Raw genomic sequence first — 26,774 nt, 5'->3', positions numbered from 1 at the left:
TGATGTTGGAGATGGTTCAGAGGAGGTTCACAAGAGTAATCCCAGGAATGAAAGTGTTAACAACAAGGAGCGTTTCACAGTTCATGGCCTGTATTCTTTGGAATTTAGGAGAATGAGGGGGGATCTCACTGAAGCATTTTGAATATTGAAAGGCGTGACAGAGTAGATGTAGAAACGTTGTTTCCCATGGTGGGAGAATCTAGGACAAAGGAACACAACTTCAGGATTGAAGGGCATCGCTTAGAAAAGAGATGCATAGGAATTTCTTTAGCCAGATAGTAGTAAATCTGAGGAATTTGTTGCACAGGTGGTTGTAAAGGTCGGGTCATTAGGTGTCTTTAAGGCAGAGACTGATAGGTTCTTGTTTAGCAAGGGCATACAGGGTCAGCACCAGAATGTATGTTAGAGTGGGGCATTAGTGTGTTAGAGGGGAGCTTGTTCAGCGAAGAGGGGGTGGTACTAGCCAGGACCTACCTATCGTTAACCATTCGCCCCATCCGACGTGGGACACAAGGGCAATCCTTTTATTGAATCAAGCGTCACTAAACGCTACTGATGCTTGATACAGGCTAGTGATGTACAAAGTGAGAATCACTAGTGACGTGGGAGGGAGTGAGGGTGGGTCTGACAGCCAGGGATGGCCATGACTGTATGGTTGGGGGGGGGAGGAGAAACACAGCACCTTATTTGGGGGGTAATGCCTGCAGATGAACCCCCCCCCGCCCTTGGCACTGACCCTGAGGGTATCAAAGGTTAGGGGGAGAAGGTTGGGGAGTGGGAATGAGTTGGAAAATGGATCAACTCATGTTTGAATTGTGGGGCAGACTTGATGGGCTGAATAGACTATTTCTGCTCCTATGCTTTATGGTCTTATCACAAAGACCTGTGTAATCTTGTAATGTATGCTCAAGGCAAACTTCTCCAGGTGAACATTGTGCACAGGTATACCCTGCTTTACAAATACTCACTTTACACAAATTTTCTTTTACGAAGAAACCAGTGTTTATTATCCGAAAGAAATTTGAATTGATTTTCGCTATTACGAAAATAGCCTTCAATAGTACTGGATGGGTCTACTTTCATAAAGTGGGATATACCTGTATCTGGAAATCCTATCTGCATCTTACTGCTACTTCAGATTCGATAGCCCTCAAAATGGCACAACTCTGCACTAATGTTCAGAATTGAAGCAGCATGCAAACATTGATGGTAATTGTTCATTACTGCCCCTCACTTGCTCCTTTGTGATATGTGAATCAATAGTGAAAGCACAACTAATTATGACAATGAAGCCAAAGGGTGATTTTGTGAATTAGTTCATACTAGACATGAGGTTTGCCATGCTGCCCCCTTGAAAAAGTGTGACAGCCAGCCACATTAGCAGACCAGTGGCCCTGCTGCATACCCTCTGAAGATTAAAGATATCAGTCAGAACCATAAAGGGAAGAACAATTAAGATTATCATTGCTTATCTGATGTAACTCTATTTGGATGAGTGTTCCATGATACTAACTGGATGAGGTAAAAATATATGGCCATCATCTATTAATTTCTAATAACCACAATTCCTGGCAAAGGTTACCTCCATGACAGCCTCCTCTATGTCTGAGTTGCAAGATACCTGAAAGGTCATCCCTAATTTTCTGCTTAATCTTTTAGTGAATTCTGTCGACAGATGGAGAGCACAGTGTCTGTGAAGAAGGCATGGATTTGCATAAAGTGGAGCTGGGTGCCTTTGCTGGGGATCTAAGCAGAGAGAATGAGTGCACCTGAAAGGAGAAGAGATGTTTTGGTGTATATTTGAGGGAGATCATTGTGAGGGTTTAGAGAAATATGCCCAGCATGACACGGTTGAGTTTCACATGGTTCCCCTTTCTCCACCAGCTAAGGCCATGTGCAGCATTGAATTGTTGCACGGATGGCCATGTTCCAGGTCACCTCTCTGGCTTGCCTTTTCAATGACACTGGCATTTCACTTCCTTGCATCAACTGGCCCTATGATCTATTTGGTGGTTCTTGCGCTAAGGCCATGTGCAGCATTGAATTGTAGCATGGACGGCCATGTTCCAGGTCACCTCTCTGGCTTGCCTTTTCAATGGTACTGGCAGTTCACTTCCTTGCATCAACTGGCCATATGATCTATTTGCTGATTCTTGCAGGCCCACAGCATGGCATCCACATGACTTCTGAATCCATCAAATGCCATGATAAAAATGTGACTTTGCAAAGTGGACATCATCCCTCATGATGGGCTCAGGACTGAACTGTCAACTTTGCAGCACTTATAGAAACATAGAAACATAGAAGATAGGAGCAGGAGTAGGTCATTCGACCCTTCGAGCCTGCTCTGCCATTCAACGAGATCATGGCTGATCTTAAAGTTCAGTACCCCGTCCCCGCCTTCTCTCCGTAACCTTTAATACCCTTATACTGAAGAAATATATCTAATTCCCTCTTAAATATATTTAATGAACCTGCCTCCACTGCCCTCTGTGGCAATGAATTCCACAGATTCACCACCCTCTGGGTATAGAAATTCCTCCTCATCTCGGTCCTAAATGATTTGCCTATTATCCTCAAACCATGGCCCAGGGTTCTGGATTTTCCCATCATTGGAAATATCCCATCTGTATCCACTCTGTCCAGTTCTGCCAGAATTTTATGTTTCTATGAGATCCCCTCTCAATCTTCTAAACTCCAGCGAGTATAATCCCAATTTGCGCAATCTTTCCTCATAAGTCATTCCTGCCATTCCAGGTATCAACCTGGTGAATCGCCTCTGCACTCCCTCCATTGCAAGAACATCCTTTCTTAGATAAGTTGACCAAAACTGCACACAATACTCCAGGTGTGGTCTCACCAAGGCTCTGTACAGCTGCAGTAAGGTATCCTTGTTCCTATACTCAAACCCTCTTGATATGAAGGCCAACATACCATTTGCCTTTTCATCCGCTTGCTGTACCTGCATGCTCGCCTTCAGAGACTGGTGTACAAGTACCCCTAGGTCTCTCTGCACTTCCCCATCTCTTAATCTATTGCCATTCAAATAGTAATCTGCCCTCCGGTTTGTATTACCAAAGTGGATAACCTCACATTTATCCACATTGTAGTGCATTGGCCATGTATCTGCCCAGTCCCTCAATTTATCCAAATCACACTGGAGCTTCCTGACCCCCACTTCCGTGCACACAACCCCTCCTAGCTTAGTGTCATCTGCAAATTTGGAGATATTACATCCAATCCCCTCATCCAGATCATTAATGTAAATTGTGAACAGCTGGGGTCCCAGTACAGATCCCTGTGGCACCCCACTGGTCACCGCCTGCCACTCAGAAAACGAGCCATTTATCCCAACTCTCTGACTTCTACCTGCCAGCCAGTTCTCAATCTACATCAATACTTTGCCCCCAATCCCATGAGCCTTGATTTTGTAAGCCAGTCGTTTATGCGGGACCTTATCGAAGGCCTTTTGGAAGCCCAGGTACACCACATCTACTGGCTCTCCCCCATCTATTTTACCTGTCACCATCTCAAAGAATTCCAATAGATTTGTCAAGCACGATTTACCTTTTGTAAATCCATGTTGACTCCGTCCAATCCCTTCTCTGCTAGTCATATGCTCCGCTATTACATCCTTAAGAATGGATCCCATCATTTTGCCAACTACTGATGTAAGGCTCACCGACCTATAATTCCCCGCTTTTTCTCTACCCCCCCTTTTAAATAGTGGGGTAACATTAGCTACCCTCCAATCCATGGGTACTGATCCTGAGTCTATTGAGATCTGGAAAATAATTCTTAAAGCATCTGCTATCTGAATGGCCACTTCCTTAAGTACCCTAGGATGTAGATGATCAGGCCCTTAGGATTTATCTGCCTTCAATCTCATCAATTTCCCCAAGACCATGTCCTTAGAGATACTGATTTCTTTCAGTTCCTCCCTTGCATTAGTCTCTATGTTTCCCAACATCCTTGGGAGGTTATTTGTATCCTCTCTTGTAAAAACAGAACTAAAGTAAGAATTTAATTGGTCTGCCATTTCCTTATTCCCCATTATATATTCCCCTGATTCCGACTGCAAAGGACCTACTCTGGATTTCACCAATCTTTTCCTCTTGACATATTTATAAAAGCTTTTTGCAGTCGGTTTTAATATTTGCCGCAAGCTTACTTTCGTAATTTATTTTTGCTCTCTTGATTAATCCCTTTATCCTCCTTTGGTGCATCTTGAACTGCTCCCAGTCTTCGGTTGTGGTACTTTTTTTGGCCAATTGATATGCTCTCTCTTTGGACCTAATGCTGTCTCTCATTTCCCTTGTTATCCACGGTTGAGTCACCTTTTTTGGTTTATTTTTATGCCAAACCGGTATAAACGATTTTTTGCAATTTCTCCATTAGATCTGTGAATGCTTTCCATTGTCTATCAACAGTCAACTCCCCCATAAACACCACCCAATCAATCTTACTCAACTCCCGTCTCATACCATCATAATTCCCTTTATTTAAATTCAGGACCTTAGTCTCGGTTTTAATTTCATCACTCTCCATGTCGAGTGAGAATTCGATCATATTGTGATCGCTCCTATCCAAAGGGCCTCGTACAACAAGATTGTTGATTAGCCCCTTATCATTGCATAATACCCAATCTAAAATGGCATGCTCCCGAGTTGGTTCCTCGACATATTGGTCTAGATAACCGTCCCGAATTCCTCCTCCTCAGTATTTTTACTAATTTGGCTAGTCCAATCTTATATGCAAATTAAAGTCTCCCATGATGACAGCTGTTCCCTTATTGCACGCTTTTCTAATTTCTCTTTTAAGTCCTTCCCTCACCTCTACACTACTATTTGGAGGCCTATATACCACCCCCACTAATGTTTTCCGCCCCTTACCCTTCCTCAGTTCTACCCATATAGATTCCGCATCTTCTGAGTTGACATCCTTTCTGTCAATCGTGTCGGTCCCTTCTCTCACCATCAATACTACCCCACCCCCTTTTCTTTCTTGCCGATCCCTCCTAAATATCGTATACCCCGGGATGTTAAGTTCCCAGGCTTGCCCACCCTGCAGCCATGTTTCTGTAATCCCAATCAAATCATATTTGTTTATCTCAATTTCCACAGCTAATTCATCTACTTGCATTCTTGCATTAAGATATAAAGCCTTCAGATTTGCTTTTTTTACCCTCCTTGCTCTTTCTGATTTTTTACTTTCGCTGCCTAACCTAACTTTTCCTGTTTTATCTTTTCTGTCCTTTGCCCTATCATACAGATTCCCACCCCCCTGCCAAATTAGTTTAAACCGCACCCGACGGCTGTACCAAACCTAGCTGCCAATATATTGACCCCTTTTGGGTTTAGGTGTAACCCATCCTTCTTGTAGAAGTCATGCCTTCCCCAAAAGAGATCCCAATGATCCAAGAAGCCAAAACCCTGTCCTTTACACCAGCCCCTCAGCCACACATTCATTTTTCTTAACCTTCCATTTTTGTCCTCAGTTGCACTTGGCACAGGTAGCAAACCAGAGATCACCACCCTGGTTGTCCTATTTCTTAGTTTATGTCCTAGCTCTCTGTAATCCTTTTTCAGTACTTCCTCCTTCTTTTTATCTGTCATTGGTACCCACATGTACCAAGACATCAGGCTGTATGCCTTCCCCTTTTAGAATACCCTGGATCCGATTTGAGATAAGCCGCACCCTTGCACCAGGGAGCAGCACACCATGCGGGCATACCTATCTGGCTCACAGAATCTCCTGTCTGTATTTCTGACAATGGAGTCCCCAATGACCACTGCATTCCTCTTTACCTTTTGGTCCACCATGCCAGGCTCAGTGCCAGCGACCTAGTCACTGCTGCCAGCTTCTGTCAGGTCATCTCCCTCAACAGCATCCAACAAAATATACCTGTTACTGAGAGGGATATTCACAGGTGTGCTCTCCATTTACCTGGTATTTTTCTTCCCTCCCCTGACAGTTACCCACTTACCTGACACATCTGGTCTTGGGGTAACTATGTCCCTGAAAGTTGAATCTATCAACTCCTCACTCTCCCTTACTAGCCATAGGTCCTCAAGTTGCAGCTCCAGTTCCCCAACTCAGTCCTTAAGGAACTGCATCTTGGTGCACCTGACGCAGATGTGGCTATTCAGGAGGGTGGGACTCACCCATGGTTCCCACATCTGACATCCAGTACAAAGCACTAACCCCATAGGCATGACTGAGCTAAAATAATGCCACTTACCTTTCTCCTCGCCTGCTTTTGCCTAAGCCTGTTGAGCCAAAGGCTGGAAGTCCCACTCCTTCAGGGCCCCACTCCTTCAGGGCCCCACTCCTTCAGGGCCCCACTCCTTCAGGGCCCCACTCCTTCAGGGCCCCACTCCTTCAGGGCCCCACTCCTTCAGGGCCCCACTCCTTCAGGGCCCCACTCCTTCAGGGCCCCACTCCTTCAGGGCCCCACTCCTTCAGGGCCCCACTCCTTCAGGGCCCCACTCCTTCAGGGCCCCACTCCTTCAGGGCCCCACTCCTTCAGGGCCCCACTCCTTCAGGGCCCCACTCCTTCAGGGCCCCACTCCTTCAGGGCCCCACTCCTTCAGGGCCCCACTCCTTCAGGGCCCCACTCCTTCAGGGCCCCACTCCTTCAGGGCCCCACTCCTTCAGGGCCCCACTCCTTCAGGGCCCCACTCCTTCAGGGCCCCACTCCTTCAGGGCCCCACTCCTTCAGGGCCCCACTCCTTCAGGGCCCCACTCCTTCAGGGCCCCACTCCTTCAGGGCCCCACTCCTTCAGGGCCCCACTCCTTCAGGGCCCCACTCCTTCAGGGCCCCACTCCTTCAGGGCCCCACTCCTTCAGGGCCCCACTCCTTCAGGGCCCCACTCCTTCAGGGCCCCACTCCTTCAGGGCCCCACTCCTTCAGGGCCCCACTCCTTCAGGGCCCCACTCCTTCAGGCCCCCACTCCTTCAGGGCCCCACTCCTTCAGGGCCCCTCTCCTTCAGGGCCCCTCTCCTTCAGGGCCCCTCTCCTTCAGGGCCCCACTCCTTCAGGGCCCCACTCCTTCAGGGCCCCACTCCTTCAGGGCCCCACTCCTTCAGGGCCCCACTCCTTCAGGGCCCCACTCCTTCAGGGCCCCACTCCTTCAGGGCCCCACTCCTTCAGGGCCCCACTCCTTCAGGGCCCCACTCCTTCAGGGCCCCACTCCTTCAGGGCCCCACTCCTTCAGGGCCCCACTCCTTCAGGGCCCCACTCCTTCAGGGCCCCACTCCTTCAGGGCCCCACTCCTTCAGGGCCCCACTCCTTCAGGGCCCCACTCCTTCAGGGCCCCACTCCTTCAGGGCCCCACTCCTTCAGGGCCCCACTCCTTCAGGGCCCCACTCCTTCAGGGCCCCACTCCTTCAGGGCCCCACTCCTTCAGGGCCCCACTCCTTCAGGGCCCCACTCCTTCAGGGCCCCACTCCTTCAGGGCCCCACTCACTCAGTGCACCGCTCCTCGCTGGCCGCTCCCTCCCCTTTTACTTGGCCCCTTGACCAATTAACCTTTGACCAATTAACCCAATCACTCTCTCCAAGCTCCTACTCCTCAGACTCCCAGCCCGATTTGAGTAGGCCCAAGCCCCAGTAAGCCCTTGTATTTAACTGCTTACCTCCACGTCACTCTCTCCGAGCTTCTCCTCCTTCGACTCAGGGAGATTAAATTGATGCATGGATTATCATTATGCCTAATTGTTCCGAAACATAGACATAATACATGCTACTGTCACGCTTGTGTTAATGAGTCTCCGACCAACTCACTGCAGAAAATTTTGAACCTTCTGCTCACTGGCAAACCACCCTGCCCACCCTCAAATAGTGATTTGTAAATGATACATAGAACAGTAAATATGTATTCTCTCTCAGGTGACAACAAAAACATAAGGAAGCTGTATGGCTACCTCATTTGCTTTTGAATATTTTATTTTGGATTTTTACAAACTCAACAAGCCATAAACAAATTGTGTGTGTGTGTGTGTGTGTGTGTGTGTGTGTGTGTGTGTGTGTGTGTGTGTGTGTGTGTGTGTGTGTGTGTGTGTGTGTGTGTGTGTGTGTGTGTGTGTGTGTGTGTGTGTGTGTGTGTGCACCATTGTGAGATGGTTAACTGGGAGTTGGATTTCCATGAAGCTGCTGTACACTTCCTGGCTACAGCCAAGGTCACCTTCCCAAAAGAAATTTAGTGCTTTGTTAACTTAAAACTCACGTTGCCTAGATGCAACAAGGTGGAGATTCCAATTCGACAGGGGAATGTATATAAATTTTTTTATAGAATGTATCACATAATTCCAAAGTGAGAGTCCAATATCAAATTTACATAGATCTAGGGAGAGATGGGAGTCGGGCTTAGATACAAAAATTAATGAAGAGTCATGGCAAGACCTATATGATTGGATTCCAATATGATTGGAATCATTAATACCAGATATAAATTGGTGCAATATAATTTCTTACATAAATTATACCTCACAACATAAATCAAAATTTGATATTTCAGAAATGTGCTTTCGTCGTGGTGTAGAGTTTGGAACCTTTGTCCACTCCACCTAGCTATGTACAAACGTTAGGCCTTTTTTGGTGAATTTGGGGGACATTCTTAAAAAAAATTACAAAAAAGTGGATTTTCCATAAGATCAGGAAGTGTATATTTTGGGAGATATAGGCAACATGAATTTTAAGTTATCAAATTTCTTTTGTGAAGGTTGCCTTAGCTGCAGCCAGGAGGTGTATAATGGTTTCATGGAAGACTACCTCCTTTGTTAATGCACAATCTATAACATGCTCCATTTTCCAATGTTCTCTAAATTTAACTGGTTTGAATAAATCTTCTGTTATAATTGCTGATGAGGTTACACAGATGACTGATTAAGTGGGATTGATAAATGAGTATTATAATAAGCATTTATCCATTAATACATGTTGGAATGCATATGGAAGTGATCTTATTAAACTTATAGAAATTCCAAGCATTTGTTGTTGGAAATTTGAGGATTTAAGACCCACTCAAGAGCAGCTACCATGCAAATGCAGATAGACTCTTCAAACCAGTGCTGAGGAAATAACACATTATCAGGACTGAATGAGTTGGAAATCAGTCTCAGATGGACATGAAATGACATATGGACAACATTTCAAAGAGGATGGTCATTAATACTAGTCTCCTCATCAATGCATTTATGTTAATTAACAATAATGAAAATAGATAATTATTCCATTGACATTTGCAGGATGTATTTGTGTACAAATTGGCTACTGAATCACTCACATCATAATTCTGACTGTCTTATTAAGACTTCACTGGCCACAATGCTTTAGGAAATCTGAATCATATAGTTGACATTTTAACGCGTTATTTCAGTAATATTTTTGTCATTCTTTTCAATGTATTTTCTAAGTTAAGATTAGAAATAATAACACCAGTGATTTGAATCCCTCTGGCACTTTCGATTTGCAATTAATTATTGCTACATGTTAACTGCAACTTGATTTGCATATAAAAATGACCATACACATTTATGAAGAAATCCACAACAATTTGAACCAAAGTGGGATCCAAAGTCTGCTGGTATTAAATAATATTTAAATAATACTGTAAAATTGACCAAGTAACCAAAATGATTTGATATTTCATTATGGTAACTTCTCACAATAATGATGAGTTAAAGTTATTGTCCTAATTTTCAAGAGTTTTCTTGCAAATTTTTTTTAAACAAACCTTGCAGTGAGTCCTCCACTTCTCCTTTAGGCAGCCCCTTGAGATTGAGGGTGACTTGATTTCACTTTGGTTCTGTGGTTTCTGGATTGGTTAATAAGGATAATGTGAGAACTGTGTTACATGAAGGGAAGTGGCCTTTGGGGAACTTGGGTAGGTAGTTTATGTGGTAATGCACTCCTTGTTCAGGGTTTCCGCACGTTCCCCATGCAAAACCTCAAAGTTCTCAATCTTTCTCCACTTTGTGTATTGTAGACCACAAATTCCTAGGAGTTAGTAAGAATATTCCACTTCTTCATGAAATCTTTAAGCATATCCTTGATTTTTTTTTCTCTTTGTCACCTGGTAAAATCTTCTCATAACAGAGCTCAATCAGAATCAGTTTCAGGAATCAGGAGTCAGGAATGTGAACAAAATGACCAGCCCATTGCAACTGACTGAAGGTAACTATGCCTGCTAAAATGCAACGCAGTACATCACAGACAAAATTCTCCCCATCTCTGAGAAAATCTACATGGAGTGCTGCCACAGAGAGCAGCAACAATCAAGGATCCACAGCTCTTTTCCCACTGCTGCCATCAGGAAAGATGTATAGGTGCCACAAGACTTGTACCACCAGGTCCAGAAACAGTTGCTACCCTTCCACCATCTAATTCCTGAACAATAAACTCAATGAGAGACTCATTTAAGGACCTACTTTGCATTTCATTTTTGAATGAATATTTTATGTTGCACAATTTGTTTACATTTCTTTGTTTACATTTCTCTCTTTTGCATACATATCTTTCTTGAGTAGTTTTTTGCACTCTCATTAAGTAGAAATCCTGCCTGGCCCACAGGAAAAAAAATCTCAGGATTATATGTGATGTCATTTATATACTCTGACAATATATTTGAACTTTGAACATGGAATTCTATTTATTTATATCATTTACTTCTGGAAATTAAATATAATTTGTTTGCAGTTAATGGTCCTGAGTTATAAAACATGCAAAATAAGTGTACAAAAATTACTTATAAAAACATGGTGTTAAACAACCAAATTAATTTTGGGAAATGTCATGAATAAAAGCAGGAACATTGTACTGATTGTGAAGCCTATGATTTTCCTTCTGGCATAACAATTGGGAAGGCAAAAGGTAGCTTGATCTTATTGCAAGAAGACATCAATAAACGAGTAAAGATGCCTAACTACAATTATATAGAGCCCTGAGAAGGCAGTGTTTAGGTATGATTTCCATTCCCAAAGAAGGTTGTAATGATAGTGATCATAGTTGCAATGCAACTAGCAATGCCTTACTGTTTGATTAGACTTGGCAGCCAGCAGGGGGCTGACACACAGAAGCAGATCTGTAATGGAGACTTTCAGCCTCATGGCATGCCTCATGTGCTGTTTATATCAACTTTAAAGTAAAGAACCTTTTCCTTCATCCATGTGTTGTCTAAGAATGCACACATACAAATACAAGATGAAACAAAGGTTACACTTTAATAGGGGGAGTGAGACAAAGATTCACCAGGCTGGTTCCTTCATTGGGAGGGAAGAAGGGGAATGTAATTTTCTAATGAGAAAAACAAAGCCAACTATTTTACCTATTCCAGAGTTCAGAAGAATTAGAGGTGATCTCATTGAAGCATAGAAAATTGTAATAGGGCTTAACTGACTGATGTAGAGATGATGGAGATGGAGTTGGAAGAGTATTTATCTGTACAGTTGCAGGTATAGAGGGAGTATAGCATGGGAATGAGTATACATCCTAGAAGAGTGCTGTTGTTGAGTGTGATTGTGGAGGAGATGTTAAGAAGATCTTCACTGATTGCAGTCTCTTAGACAGGAAGTCAAGCACCTAGTTATAGAGGGAGCACTGGGGCCTAGATCCTGAAGTTTGGGAATGAGTTTTCTGTTAATTATGGAATTTAAGGCAGAGGTTAAGAACATTAAAGAGAGACATTGATAGATTGTTGGATATAAAGAGAATAAAGGTGCTGGACAAAGTTTAGTTTGATTTGATTTTGAATGGTACATCAGGTATGAGGAAGCAAATAGCCTTCTTCAGCTTTTTTTAATGCTCTAATGTTCCCTACTTTGATTCTGACATGTAATAAGGCAGAGGGCAGCAGGCGTGCAGCTTGTCCTCCAATAATATGCAATATACATCCAGATGCCAAGTATTCAAGATTTTCAGTGGTGTGTGAGTGGTCCATGTAATCTGCAGGTCACTCATGGAAAAAGCAGATCCCCTAAGGATGTTCATGGTCAGCAGGGTTAATCTGATGCAGGTAGATTCTCTGATAACATTGACTCTGCTCTACATTGGGCCCTCATACTGCTCCAAAAAGGTAACAACCCCAAACTTAAGCTTGCAACCCAAACCCAATTTTTTTATGTCTCCACACAGCAATCTTCCTCCAAAGCCAGTTTTCCCCACCTCAAACATCCCATTGACCCCTCAAGCCCTACCAGAAGTAAACAATTGACTCTGACCACCAATTCACAATTGACACCTAACTCATGATCCCTAATTAGACTACCGACTCTTTTAATCACAGCAACATCAGTCCCTGGTAACCAAATCCCGTTCCATTAACTCACTAACCCAGTCTCATTCCTCTTCTTATTGACCCAACTCCACCAACTGTGAAGCCTTTCACTCCTGCAACCCTCTGTGCATCAGACCCAAGTGCCGACATCCAATTTCCTTCCCAAACCATGCACTTGGGGAGCATGTGGAGAAAAGACCTTGCATGTACTACTAAATTGTCCAGTGGCAGGCTCATGAACAAAAATATTTTGTAAGTACCTGCTCTTTGCTAATGGTGACCGAATTGTATGACAAGAGGTGTTAAACCATATTACAGGTACTTGTACCAATTCTGTATTTTAATGCATGTCTTCTGCAAAATGGTATTCATTTGACATTTCAAAGGTAGATAAAATTGAATCATCTTGCTATTCTATGACTAAAAGTTGCTGGCTGTCAAAGAAATGCAATTCTTTGAAAACCATGAATGCTGGTATTAAATGCCAATAATATATACAAATACATTTTGCATATAAATATATAATTATTCACCACAGGTTTTCTTCAGGTCTTCCTTAGCCTGATTGCTTTTAATGTCAGCTTGTCAAATAATGTGCTATAAACTGCCAACATGAATCTTTTTGTGTAGGTTTGTGCTAACATTTACAATCTACATCCACTCTATTAGCCTTTAAAGGGTCAGCATAGAGTATTATTAAACCACATTCCTGCAAACATTAGAGCTGTTGCTGTGCCAACCCCAATGCAGATATAAACTCCTACTGTGGCACTTATTGAAGTCTCCATAGCAACTGACCCAAAGGACACTATACTCATAGATACTGTTGTAAACCTTAACGACTATGGCACTGTGGATTTGGCTCCACTGCAAGAAACACAAATAGTTCCTAGTTTTTTAATGTAATAAGCAGTATCTTAGATTTATGAAAATAATTTCCATAGTTTGTTGATAAGTATTATCTTTGTTTTTATTCCTGTACTTTGTAGTGTCTTCTACCAAATGTCATCTTTAATAATGGGAACCTTGTTATAGGTTTAAGACTCTGTGTCTTCATCTGTCCTTTCTGTACTTTGCTATCAATCCATCAATGTCGAAATCTCATTCACTTGCTCAGCGAAAGGACTTCAATATTTGGTGCTGCATTTCATATAAGGAACAATTCCTGTCCAATAGCCATTTCAAGAGCATCATTTACACTGTGCCTGCAGGACGGAATTAGTTGCGAATTTCCAACTGATTCCCACTCAGGTTTCTCAACTAGAGCACAGTTATTTACTTTGATCCCAGCCAGGGTAAAAACTGCCACTTCAGGATAACGGAAATGAGCTCTACTCCACAGCAAAGGATTCATGTCAAGCCAGTATAAATAACTCAAGCAATAATCTCCAATACGGGAAAAAAAGGAACATACACACATTGTGTTGGAAACTAATATGGCCTCCTACATAAATTGAAATGGGTGAAAGTTGAGGGTAAAATCAACAAATTCTTAGCATTGTTTGTTCATTCAATTTGAATTGAATACAAAAGGTAAGAGTAAAATTAACAAAGATCAATGTCTCCTGTATCATTTATTATGGGAAAACCTGCCTATTTTATGTTATTAGACTGTCAATACCACGTTATAATTTTAAAATATGTTTAAGCAGCTTTGCCCTCAATTGTCAACCTATAGAAGTGTGAAAGGTGTGCTTCAGATAAGCTATCCTCCTCTTCTATGCCGTTGCTATTTTTTTGTGTGATCTTTTACCTATGATCCACTCCTGCTCTATTTGGCACCTTTTCATTTGGTTTAGCAACTTAGTGTGACTCAGTAACTTGAATCATACGTATATGCACATAATAATAGGGGCAGGAGGGAGCCATATCATTCATCAAGCATGTTCCATCATTCATTCTAATCTTGGTAATTTCTTGCCTGCTATCCAAAGGCCTGGTCTACCCTACTGATGAGCGACAAATCTATTTTAGTTTCAGTGCAAAGGATTCTAAATATTTACAATATTTAAAACATCTGAGAAGCTAAATGTTCCCTTCATCTCCATTTGAACTGGGCATCTCCTTATTATGAAGCTGTTCCCACACATCCTCCCAGCATCTACGCTGTCATATCTCTACTGTACAATGCAATCATCTCTCCTTCTATTAGATTTAATGAATATAAGTAGAACCTGCTCATTCATTCCTCATAAGGCAGGCCAGTTATTATATAGGAAGCCAAAAATTAAATGATAGGTCAAGATGCCTTCAAAAATACGGATTGTTGATTTTTTTAAGAGATATGCATTGAGAGTGAATATAGAGATGCCCAATCTATATTTATTTATATATCTTGCAAAAGTTAATATAGATTGAATATCTGTGTGTGTGTGTGTGTGTGTGTGTGTGTGTGTGTGTTTGTGTGTTTGTGCACACGTGTGTGCGTGCATTGATGTCACATAAATTGACTTCATATCAGTGTTGTCTCTCTGAGTTCCATAATAATTAAATCATCATGTTACATCACAGATCAGCAGCAATAAAAATTCACCAAGAAAGTGTTATTTTTAAAACAATATATCTATTAATAATTACTAATAATATGACATCTTAATTAAATCTACCTCAACTATGCACAAATATACTTTAGTGTGTGTATGTGTGGAATACTCAAACCATTATAGCTTAGGCATAATTCTGGAAAGTCATTCCCAAAGTTCAGTCTTGGAAATCCTGTGTTGAAACTCAGACTTTTAAACTGATGCACAGAAGTAATCAGGAAGGAGGTGAGAGACTGAGTGATCAGACTGCCGGAAACTCACAAACCCTGTCAAGTTGCTTCCAGAGAAATGTCCTTTCATGCAAATGGCTGTCACAACTCCCCTTTTCCTTGCTTAGGGGAAATGAAACATGTGACCTCCATGATGCTTCCAAAACCCAGGCACGGGTCAGTTGAAATGACCATCACAATGGTCATGATCCAATTCCTTTAGCCAAATACTGGTCAATCAAAATAACTATTACAATGGTCATGGTGGTTCAATAATTCCTCTGACAGGGAGAATCATTTGAATTGTCATTTCACATAGAGTCAATCCACCTCTGTGTTTTCAGATGGCTGATAGAGACATTTGAAGAATTCAGGTGTTAATCAATCACATGACTCATGATCACATGTCTACTCCCTCTCTCTCTTTCTCTCTTTCATCATCTGTTTTCCCTGAATAAACAATCATTGTTCTTGGTTCTTCTTCTGGAGCATCACTTTGTTTATAGTCAATACTTAATGGTGTCACTCCATCTGAGAAATGTTGTGAAAACTGTAAATGTTTGCAGCCTGAATCAACCCCCAAAATGAAACAGTTTTTAAAACCTCCCCCAACAAAGTAAAAGTTTGAGCTGTAAGAGCAAAATTGTAACTGCAACCTACAAAATATTTGAAATACCACATCCACTATTGTTACATGATATAATACAGATAAATATAACATTTTTCAGCAATGTTGCAAACTTAACATCTTGAAAGGCAATCATCAATCACATTATCTTTGCCTTTAATATGAGTTATTATTAAATCATATTGCTGCAGAATTAAACTCCAGTTTAATAATAGACTATTCTTGTTTTTCATTTTACTCAAGAACACAAAAGAATTATGGTCAATAACAAGTAGTCCCTGAGCTGTGCAGATGTCAACATCAAAATGCACCAAAACCAGTACAAGGGACAATAATTCTTCCTCTATGGTAGAATAATTCTTTTGATGTTCATTGAATTTCTTGGTTAAGTGAGCCACTTGAAGGTCAATATCATTACAATCATTCTTTTGTAAAAACACTGCTTCCACAGCTTCAACAGTAGCATCTACTGCTAAAGAAAATGGCTTCTCAAAGTCAGATGACTTCAGAACAAGCTGTGACATAAAATGATTTGAATTTGTTGGGAACAGTATTAACACTTCACCCCCCCCCCCTCCCCCCACACATCACCCTGGTTTAAAAGTTCTCACCCTAGTCTTTTTTTATCATATCAGATCATAATTTTGCTTTGAGCAGTTTTCAAATTTTGTTGAGCTAATTTACAGACTTTCTGTGAACAATCTTTAAACGTTGAAACAAATTCAACTGCACATCCTCATTAACCCATTATCCCTTCAACAACACTAAAGGTCTTCTAACTTGATTGCCAAACACCAGCTCAAAAGGGCTTAAGCCTAATGATTCTTGTATACACTCTCACTGCAAACAAAAGCAAATGGACACCCTCATTCCATTCCTTCTCATTCTCAAAACAATAGGTCCACATCATGATTTTGAGGGTTAAATGGAAACTCTCCAAGGCCCCTTGACATTCTGGATGATATGCATATGATGTGATTCGGTTAGCTCCAATTTATAAACTATCTGCTGAAACAGCCTTGACATGAAATTACTTCCCTAGTCTGATTGGATCTCTTTAGGCAAACGGACTAAAGTGAAAATTTTGATAAGAGCTTTTGACTCAGTTTTAGTTAAGTGGTGCTGCTTCTGGAAGCCTGGAGGCTGTACATATGACAGTTAACAAATGCTGATTCTCAGCTTTTTTTTCTAGGGCCCGCACAATCACAATGAATTTAGAAAAAGGATGGTCTAAAACTGGAATGAGTTGTAAAGGAGCCATTGGGGGACCCTGACAAATGTGATGTGCCTGGCAAAATGTCACAACATCTTTTCTTAAACTAGGCGAATGGAATTGTTTCATAATCTTATATATAGTTTTCCTTACACCAAGATAACCATCTAAGGGCATGCTATGGACCAAAGTTAAAATTTCATCCCTATAGGCATTAGGACAGTGGTTCTCAACCTTTTTCTTTCCACTCACATATCACTTTAAATATTCCCTATGCCACAGGTGCTCTGTGATTAGTAAAGGATTGCTTAAGATGGTATGTGGATGGAAAGAAAGTTTGAAAACCACTGTTTTAATCATAACTAATTGATTCGTTATGCGCACAGTTTACAACTCCAAAGGAAATGGGTCAATTACAATTTTTCTCAAGCAAAATATTTCAGTAACAATTAAGTCTAGAGCAGTGATTCTCAACCTTCACTTCCCATTCACATACCACCTTAAGCAATCCCTTAATAATCGCAGAGCACTGATGGCATAGGATTACTTAAAGTGGTATGGGAATGGAAAGAAAAAGGTTGAGATCCACTGCTTTAGGATCTACAACCTGATGAACATCTGCCCATTCTTCACTGCCAGGGATATCAGATGGTCTCCACTTCTTCATCAACACCCCTTCCGGGAAATAATATCCAACTGGCACTTTCTTAATTTCATCATCAGAGAGAGCCTTCTCTCTCACTTCAGTAAGATTGGGATCTCTGTTCTGCCCCGCTATAAACTCTTTTTGGGATAACAGCAAATTTTTACACTTGGGTTTAACACCAGAACTCTGGCCCAATAAAGAAAGGCGTAAAGTCTTTGGCAGATCATTACAACCTGAGCGCTGTTTTGCACTATCACAGATTCTGGTTCCTTTTAAATCAGTCTGCACAGGACCATCTACATTGGCAAGTTTCATAGCCATAGCTCAAGTCACTGCACAGGCGAGATATATATCAAAATCTGTCTTTGTCTCCTCAATCACTGACTTACCTGTCAACCTCACCACGGGGTCAACTTTACCCTCTACAAAGTCATTTCCTAATAATCACAAAACTCCCTTGACTGGTAAACTTTATCAGATCCCATTTGTAACAGGTCCATCAAGTAATCCTGATTTCAATATTATCCTGTGCAGAGGTATCGACTCCAGATCACACCCCAGACCTCAAATCAAATTTATTTCACCCATGGCTATCTCATCACAAAACTCCAAAACAATGACCAACATAAGTGGCTGGACAACTCCAGTATCTCAAAGGATTTTCACCGGTACTTGTGGTGACCCTTCTTTTACCGAAACCAAACCCTCTGACGCAAAACATTTGAATTCATCCCTTATGTTATCAGCAAGCCTGAACCATTTTTGATTTCTATGTTTTTCATCTCTTTGAATACAGGCATCTGGTGCTCCCTCCTTTTCTCTCTTTTTTGTTCTCACCATGGAAGAATTTGTGACCAGGTTTCTTACAATAGTGACAAAGAGGACCTGAAGGTTTTCCCTTTTCTTAAATCTCTTCCTTTTACCCCACGCACTACTTCTTGATTTATTTTCTAATTTACTTGGAGAGTCAATATTACCCTTTTGGAAGGTTCTACTTGTGGGTTAAAGCATACTCATCTCCTAATTTATCAGATTCCTGCCAAGCTTCCGCTCCCTTTTCATCTTAATATGCTTTTATGTGATTAGGAACACACCTTTTAATTACCTCAAGTAACAGAAGCTCTCTCCAAATTTTATAATCACCATTTATAACTTTTGATGAGCACCATTGGTCAAAGCACACAGCTTTGTTATATGCAAAATTCATATAAGACTAATTCACTAATTTTCTCAAATTCCTGAATTTTTGTCTATAAGTTTTTGGAACCAATTCATAAGCCTTAAGCACAGCTTCCTTTTCCAGTTGCATAATCATCAGCTTGTCTGATTGTAAGGGCAAAGTAAGCTTGTTGGGCTTTCCCTTTAATCATATTTTGTAACATGAGGGACGAATGGTTTTTTGGCAACTTTAAACTCTCAGTAACTTTCTTGAAATGCTGGAATTATTTGTCAACCTCAGCCTCATCAAATGGAGGAACCAACCTAATCTCCCTACTGGTTACAAACCTCTCACTAGTGCCTGAAGGTGGAATTCTCTCTTTCATTTTCTCTCTTTCAAATTGTGTTTACTTCTCTGCTTCTTCCCTTTGTTTCTCTTCTTTCTCTGCCTCAAATCTCCTTTGCTTTTCTGCTTCCTCCAATCTACATTTTTCTAACTCTAGCTCAAACTGCTTCTGGTCTCTCTCAAACTGCCTTTGCTTCTCCTCTTGATAGATAGAATTTGTATGGAAACTGAGTGAATATCTCACTAGTCAGTGATAACTCCTTTGCTTCTACATTTTCCTAGCTTCATCTGTTTAACTGCTGCTTAAGAAATTCACTCTCAGGAAACAATTCTAACACCTCCTCTCCAAACTTCCCGCTGCTACATAGTGTTCTACTATAACTCTTTGGATTTCTGCAATTTTCATCAATAGTTTTACCACCACAAGCTCCTTTTCACCCTCTGCAAATCTGAAGAGGTTAGCAATCCCAAAAACTCATCAATATCCATTCAAGCTGTTTTTCCACACATACAAACCTTTAGTTGGCTTTCAAAAAGGAATTTAACCAATCAAATTGAAAATCAATCGATAAGCAACAATTTTTGGTTGTATCCCGAACGAGCCCCCATTTGGTTATGTTGCAGACCAGGAGCAATAAAAATTCACCAAGACAGTGTTATTTTTAAAGCAATATATTTATTAATAATGACTAATAATATAACATCTTAATTAAATCTACCCCAACGATGTGCAGTATACTTTGTGTGTGTGTGTGTGTGTGTGTGTGTGTGTGTGTGTGTGTGTGTGTGTGTGTGTGTGTGTGTGTGTGTGTGTGTGGAATACCAAAACCATTACAGCTTAGGCACAATTCTGGAAAGTTATTCCCAAAGTTCAGTCTTAGAAATCCTGTGTTGAAACTCAGACTTTTAAACTGATGCACAAAAGTAATCAGGAAGGAGGTGAGAGACCAAGTGATCAGACTGACAAAAAATGCATGAATCCTTGTTGAGTTGCTTCCAGAGAAATGTCCTTTCATGCAAATGGTTGTCACAATTTCCCTTTTCCTTGCTTAGGAGAAATGAAACATGTGACTTCCATGATGCTTCCAAATGGTCATCACAATGGTCATGATCCAATTCAGGCATTCTCCTGTTTCCTTTACCCAAATATGGGTCAATCAAAATGACTATTACAATGGTCACAGTGGTTCAATCATTCCCCTGACAGGGAAAATTATCTGAATTGTCCATTTCACACAGTCACTCCACCTCTGTGTTTTCAGATGGTTGACTGATCAATATTGAATGATTCATGTGTCCCAATCACATGACTCACAATCACATGACTCTCTCTCTCCCACCATCTGTTTTTCCTGAATAAACAACCATTGTTCTTGGTTCTTCTTCTGGAGCATCACTTTGTTTATAGTCAATACTTAATGGTGACACTCCACCTGTGAATTTTGTGAAAACCATGAATTTTTACAGCCCGAATCAACTCCCAAAGTGAAACAGGAGCTTGTAATGATAATAAGTGGTGAGTTAAATTTAATAAATTTCACTACCCATTCTTTGTCCAAGGAGATATTTGTCTCCTTGTTCATCACAGGGAGAATCACTGTACTCACCCTCCTCAATTGAGTTATCACTGACTAGTGAGATATTCACCCAGTTTCCATACAAATTCTATCTATCAAGAGGTTCAATTAATGTAATTTACATCCAAAAGAAATGGAAAAAGCCCAATTCAGATCTGGCTTCCCTTGAATTTTCCTCCATTCTGTATCTACTAAACCAAATTTTAACCAATATTTCCACCACTCATTTAATCCTGGTGCAGATTAGGATACAGCAATGCTGTGTACTGTGATAATTTTTCACCTGATCTCAAACACTTCACTGGAATAGAGTGAACCTAGAGGATGAAAACAAAACTCTGCAACTCTTGTCACCTCCACTCCAAAACCAAGGTTACTCTAGCTTCAGTAATTGAGCTACATTATGCTTGTGTATACGCTTATTCAGAGCAAGCTCCAAATCAACATTGTTGAAATAGACAAGTGAAAGGGACTTACATTGAATATCCATAAACCAAACAGCCTTCATGCTACTGTAGAACACTAACCTCCTACCAGCACATCTATTTCCCCACCCTATCAACCATTTTCACACCTTCGGACCATCCCTCCAGAAAGATGTTGTTGACAAAATTCACCAATAACTCCAATGTCATAGCACTACATTTGACCATCTGAGAAAATTAATGTTTAAACATCATTTTCAATCTCAACATGTTTTTTTTTGTTCTCTTTGGCATCATAGAGCCCTGCCATCCTCTGTTCTTTAACTGCGATGGCTATAGGAAGCACATGAGAAATACACCCAATTATATTTTTGTAAAATTATCCAAATGCAAAGGCAGGAAAAGCCAACCAACATCACCATCCTCTCCCAGCTTCATCTCTGATTGCCTGACACAGGGCTCCCAAAACAGGTCGCCTATTCATTTCAGCCAGGGATCTCCAGGAGAGCAGAACCAAAATTTCAAGGGTGATTTGATAAGACACATGAAAAAATAGCAATGCATCCTCATTTATGCAACGGAATCCCTGGCCTGAGTATGCTCAAAATGAAGAAAGAGCACCAAGAAAGCACTTATATTATGTATTTCATTGATGTAAACATCAAGAGGTCAAGCAGAAATGACACAAGGAATGTGGAATATTCCAAACAATCCATCCACCTGCACCTTGGTCGAAGTTGTAACAAACATGTTGAGTGTTGCTGTGTCTTTAACTGAAATCACTATCTCAATTCAGTTTGGCAGTACAAGCTGGGGGTCTTCCTGAGTGGCCCAAGTCATTAAACCATCTGAGTAACTGCTCTCTGGCTTTTGATCAATTCTTAACTGAGTTTTGAAACTTTGGCTGTTTTTTTTTTCTCTGACTTATTTTTCTTATCTATCATGGGACCATACACTTGTACCAGATTTTAAAACTGTTTCCTTAGCTACCAATAAAACCCACAAAAACAGTTAGGTCTTATAATCCAAGCCTTATGTTTCATAGAAGCTGCCAATAACAGTAAAAAATGAAAGAAAAAGAAATCCATTTATATCAGAATCACACACGTTAGCTCAATAACATATTTTCTGAACAATACCTTGTCCCTCTACAGAATGAATTCTTATTTTGGCTAAACCCAACAACAGTGAATGGACACATCAATCATAGAAGCACTTTGGAGAGAAAGTGAATGACTAAGATTAAGGCAATATGATACTCACAGGATTGGATCACCATACACCTTTCAACCTTGGACATGTGCCCTGACCTAATAACAATTGCAGTTGACATGCTCCAGGAAATGAAATGCCATACGCTGATGAGCATAATAAATAAAACTGTTGTCCTTTTACAAGTGAGTCACTTGGCAGCATTTAATTCATACCTTGAATCTATAAACTCAATTAAAAAAAATATTTGGATAATTTGCATAAGGAAAGCAACCCATCCCATTAGATGGTTTGGCCCTAATTCCTCTCCTTTTGTTATCCAATTGATTTTTAAACATTCCTAGCATTCTTGCCTCCACTTTACTCTATAAGGTGTTCATACTTTGTGTGAAGAATAACTTTCTGATTTCTGTCCTTACCATGTCTTTCACGAGATTTGGTTTGAACCTTGTAGAACTCTAATAATTTAACAGCCCTTAGTCTTTGTTCATTTGTCCCATCCTGTCTTAATTAAAGGATCCATTATCATGTTACAGACTAATGCACACACTCAACGCTATCTTATATGGTGGTGGATCAGCTGCAGAACACACCTGGAGCACCCAAGCTGTAATCATGTCACTGTTATGTTTTTGTATTTTCATGTTATAGCGGGTGTAATGGAAAATATATTAATCAGAATTAAGGTCAGCTCGAGTGGATTGTGGATGTAGAGACAAAATTACTATCAGGTTCTTAACAGAGATGGGTGAGGAGGTCAGGCATTTTGGGAGATGGATGTGGACATTAGAAGCTTACTCTGCCCCGTGCTTTGAGGAGAAAATGGAGATCCACAATCAGGCCTGATTCCAAAAATCAGGGGTTTTGGACTAGAACTGATCAAATTCCATGGATGGGGTGGAAGGTATGGTCACAAAATAATGGGATTCAGCTTAATGGGACCCATCCTTGTAGTGCTATAAAAATGTCCAATGACACGATCTTGGAAGTCCCCAGATGAATTTCCATATTTGCCAGAAATAGGCATTAGGACAGGAAAAATTAATTTTCATTTGTGTAGCAATGAAATAAACAGTATTGTGGGACTGGATTTCTTGACTCAGAAAGTAAAGCACCAATCTAGTTACGTGCGTATATAATTTAGATTGCTAAAGATAACATAATAAAATAAAATAGAGATAAAATAAGATATTCCTGGTTTGCTGTACAATCAGACAAGTTAGCTCTTGAACATTGTACTGAAGATTAGCTGAACAGAGGATGGGGCAATTGGGAAAAAAGGTGTGTGTGAGAGACAAGGATGGATCAGAAGAAGAAAGAAAGAAGCAGATGGATGCAGGAAAGTATCAATGTTATAGATGCTGGATTGTTGACAACCTAGTCAGAATATAAGATGTTGTTCCTTTGGTTTGTGTTTGGCTTCACCTTTGAGTGGAGGAAGTTGAGGACAGACAAGTTGGTGTGAGAATGTGAAGGTGAATTAAAATGGCTTGCAACTGGGTGTATAAGTGGACTTTGTAGATAGAATAAAGGATTTTGATCTTAAAAAAAAGGTGCAGGAACAGAAAATAAATAATTGAAAGTGGCAGTTCAGATTGAGAAAGCAGTTAATAAACAATGCACAATTATCAACAGATATCTAGAGTTTAAGCAGAAGTTTTATAATACATTGATCTGGCTTCAGCTGGAGTATTGTTTTCAGTTCTGGTTGCAACATTATAGGAACAGGATGATGGTGTTAGAGAGGCTCAAGAAAAGATTTAGAAGAACACTTCCTGGAATGAGAAGTTACAGGGATAGACTGAGACTATTTTCTATAAGAAAGAGAGGGCAGAGGAAAGATTTGATGCAAGAATATAACATGATGAGAGGTCTGTGCTTTGGATAATGGGAAGCTGTTGCATTTGACAGATGAGTCAAGGTTAAAAATCACACAGGTAGAAATAAAGGAAAAGAGAATTCAGAATGGCATGATGAAAAACTTAGCTTCAGGGAATGGTTGGAATCCAGAGTACACTGCCTGTAGATACAGTGGAGCTAGGATGCTTTGTGGCTTTCAAGAATAAACTGAGTAAATGTATGGTGGACAAAAATCTTCAAGACTATGGAGAAAGGAATGGAGGATGGGATCAATAATCACCTTCGCTGCTACAACCATTCTATGATACCAAAATGAGAATTGCGATTTCACATTAAATAGTGACAGAAGAAATATGGAAGAAACTTGAATTATAAGATTACAGGCTATCTTTACTTTGACTTGGGAATGAAAACCATATTCTATTCACATTTTGACCAACAACTTGCACACTGCTTTACAATATAAATTATAATTCAAATGCTTTTCTTTCTCATTTCCTCTTGTTTTCCTTTTCTCACAGATTAATTATTTAATTTGATCTAACTCACTATTTTCATCCAGTGACCGTACATTTTTACTAAGAATATTCTTGACACATTCTGCTTCTTTTTTTTCTTCACTGTGTTACATCTCTTCACATCAGAAATTAAAGTAACAATACTTACACTTGAAATCTAATGCTGAAGAGAAAAAAGAACAAAGATAACAAATCATAATATAGTTTTTCCTTCTTATGTGTTGTGTGTTTTATGTACATGGAAAGTTGATTCAAGTAAGTCTTTCATTGGATGTACTTATGCATATGCCAATTAACGTCATTCATGTGCTCATTCATAATATGAACTATCTCCATGTTTAAATGTATATATCAAGAGATATCGATGGCACAGTTAGATGTGAAATGTGCAATATCAGTCTTTGCCACCTAATCACACCCTTCCACAGCATAGAAAGTTTTAACAAAAGAACAATCATTCTGCAATATTTGCCTATGCATTCAATTTTTCTTTCCAAAATTAAAATCAAGATTTCTTCAACCAATTCACATGAAGTGATAGTTTGATTTTGGTAATATGGATGTAAGAGCAGCATTGGATAGAAATGGCCTCAGAATGAATGGAGCATATTTTAAAGAATCAAATTTGAATGCAAAATGTGCCCAGTTAAAAGCAAAATAATAAGACCATAAAAATCAAAGTAAATCCTCATTTAAATGTCATAGTGTCTAAGAAGTTAGATTTATGACAATTCATAGAAACATAGAAGATAGGAGCAGGAGTAGGTCATTCGACCCTTTGAGCCTGCTCCGCCATTCAACGAGATCATGGCTGATCTTAAAGTTCAGTACCCCGTCCCCGCCTTCTCTCCGTAACCTTTAATATCCTTATACTGAAGAAATAGATCTAATTCCCTCTTAAATAGATAAATGAACCTGTCTCTACTGCCCTCTGTGGCAATGAATTCCACAGATTCACCACCCTCTGGGTCAAGAAATTCCTCCTCATCTCGGTCCTAAATGGTTTGCCTATTATCCTCAAACCATGGCCCCGGGTTCTGGATTTTCCCATCGTTGGAAAAATGGCACAATTTTGTAATGAAATAATATCAAACTACATCAATACCAGTTTTAAAACAGTCTCATCTTAATTAGCAGAAATGTTTAATCTGAATCATGAACCTCCCCAATTGTCAACATGACAAATATTGTGTAGATGTCACTGATCTCGAGCTGTTCTATCAGTTTAATTTAATAGTTAAATTGACTCCTGTCTTGAGTCGGTTAACTCCTCACTCGTGCTTGTGAAAATAAACTGATAATCCTTTACAGTAATGGAGATGCTGATCTTTGAATGAGACATGAAACAAAAACCCTATCTGTTTATTCTAAAAGGACAGGTGTTACTCCTCAAAGAAGAGTAGAGAAAATTCTTAGTCTCTTGGCCAATACGTCACCCAACAATACTGTGAGAAATAAATTTGTTTCAACACTGTATCCAGGGCACTCTTGAACCAACTATGACTTCCACATTTTCTTGGTGATTTTCACAGTAGCTTTCATCCAGTTAATTGCTTTCTGAGAGGTTGTATCTTTTCAGTTCCTTGAAACAAATGTTACTTGCATATTTCCAAATAATGGCAGTTATTGTCATTCATGAATGATGCAACCTTTCCAATTGTTTTCAACTTGAGGGACCATCAACATCAAAACAATCCAATGGTCTCAAAATATCTTAAATGTCAAATAATCAAATACTAAATTATTTAGCTAAATAAATTTAATTAACTATGATAGAGGCTTTTGACCTATGGAGTTCATTTTTATTGAAAGAGATGCACTGTGCCTCCAATAATCTCAAAATGTGCAAGCTTTAATATCTGATTGTCAAATAATGCAATCATTTAAAAAAAAATAAAATTTGATGATCATTGCCACTTAAATTTTAGATTATCATTTTATGTATAATTATAGAATTAAGTCATAGAATTAAAATTTCAATGAAAAGTAAAAACATTGTTACATTGCAAGTAGATGTTTTAATATTTCTGATTACTTTCATGCCCAGCCTTGGCTAATAATTTACCTTCAACCTTCTTCCTCTTGTTAATGACTGTATTCAGTGAGAAGCTTGTTACCATATTACTACCATGGGTCTGTGGTTTCAATGTTTTACCAAACAAGT

This window comes from Narcine bancroftii, chromosome 9 (genome assembly GCF_036971445.1).
Source record: "Narcine bancroftii isolate sNarBan1 chromosome 9, sNarBan1.hap1, whole genome shotgun sequence".
NCBI lineage: Eukaryota > Metazoa > Chordata > Chondrichthyes > Torpediniformes > Narcinidae > Narcine > Narcine bancroftii.
Note: the sequence above shows the minus strand (reverse complement) of the source record.